The following is a 1,683-nucleotide window of genomic DNA, read 5'->3' as shown; positions in this document are numbered from 1 at the left end:
ATGGCTGCCTGCAAGCTGGTGCTGATCCGGCACAGCGAGAGTGCCTGGAACCTGAAGAACCGCTTCAGCGGATGGTACGACACCAACCTGAGCCCGGTGGGCCACGAGGAGGTGAAGCGTGGCGGGCAGGCGCTGCGAGATGCTGGCTATGAATTTGACATCTGCTTCACCTCAGTGCAGAAAAGAGCAATCCAGACCCTCTGGACAGTGTTGGATGCCATTGACCAGATGTGGTTGCCAGTGGTGAGGACTTGGCACCTCAATGAGTGGCACTATGGGGGTCTCACTGGTCTCAATAAAGCAGAAACTGCTGCAAAGCATGGTGAGGCCCAGGTAAAGATTTGGAGGTACTCCTATGATGTCCCACCACCTCCAATGGAGCCTGATCATCCCTTCTACAGCAACATCAGTAAGGATCGCAGGTATGCCGATCTTACTGAGGATCAGCTACCCTCCTGTGACAGTCTGAAGGACACTATTGCCAGAGCACTGCCCTTCTGGAATGAAGAAATCGTCCCCCAGATCAAGGAGGGGAAAAGGGTCCTGATTGCAGCCTGTGGCAACAGCCTTTGTGGCATTGTCAAGCATCTGGAGGGTCTGTCTGAAGAGGCCATCATGGAGCTGAACCTGCCAACTGGCATTCCCGTTGTCTATGAATTGGACAAGAACTTGAAGCCCATCAAGCCCATACAGTTCCTGGGGGATGAAGAGACTGTGCGTAAAGCCATGGAAGCTGTGGCTGCCCAGGGCAAGGCCAAGAAGTGAAGGCCAGCCGGCTGACTGTACCCCAAGAAGCACCCTCCCTGCCCATTCATTCCTCTGCACCTCTCACACTGACCACATCTGTAGGATCTTAAGTTGTAGCTGCAGATGGGTACTGGTGGCTCCCATTTTCATTTTTTAGCATTTTTGTCTCCTGCACCCACTCTCTTCATAGGATGTAGGCAGAACAGCACCTCTGGGGCACAGGTTTGTAGTCTGAGCCGGGGAAAGCTCTTCTTATCCAGGAGAGTTGAGATAATAATTCCAGTCTTTCCTAGAGCTTTATCTACTAAGGACCTGCTTGAGGTAGTGGCTTAGGGAGGAATGATGCTGAGGCATGACCAATGAGAAGCCACAGAGCACACTCATGTTCCTATAGAAGATAGTCCTGTGCTCTTGCAATTATAACTGTCTGGGGGTTCTAGTCTTTCCCATGGAAAAATGAATGTAACCTGCATGGTGACTTAAAAACTTTTTCCTCCCTGAGCCCAGAGTTATTGGCTCCAGAAGATTAGGATCAATCCTGAGTTATGTTTATGTGTTACATTTACTTTTACAAAAAAAGAAAGATTTACATACATACATATAAATAAAACTGGTAAAAAAAACCCTTCTAGGGTTCCTAGTGGCGGTTGAAATAGTCCCATATGTGGTCACCAGAAGATAAGTCATTCCTCACACCAATATGGTGTCTTTGGTCTCTAAGGGGCAAGAGTGCCTCTTAGAATCCCTCCACTGTCTTGTTTTGTGGCAGTGAAAAGCCTCTTGATCATGTAATGTCCAGTGTGTCTTTCACTGTGTCTGATTTCCAAGTCATGTTCCAGTTGCTTGGCTATGCCACATGGGTCCGGTACTCATTTTGAGCATAACTGTACTAAATCTTTTTTTCCAGATCAGTATAATAAAGGAGTGATGTGCAAT

At 48.2% G+C, this 1,683-nt stretch overlaps 1 pseudogene; it reads left to right on the top strand.

Annotated features, from left to right (window-relative positions):
- LOC109676139 (phosphoglycerate mutase 1 pseudogene) lies at positions 1-1,224 on the top strand (annotated as a pseudogene).
- The last annotated feature ends 459 nt before the right edge of the window (positions 1,225-1,683 follow it).

The sequence above is a fragment of the Castor canadensis genome, chromosome 8 (assembly GCF_047511655.1).
Source record: "Castor canadensis chromosome 8, mCasCan1.hap1v2, whole genome shotgun sequence".
Classification (NCBI taxonomy): Eukaryota; Metazoa; Chordata; class Mammalia; order Rodentia; family Castoridae; genus Castor; species Castor canadensis.
The sequence above is the reverse complement of the archived record's forward strand: the minus strand, read 5'-3'. Positions and strand labels throughout refer to the sequence as shown.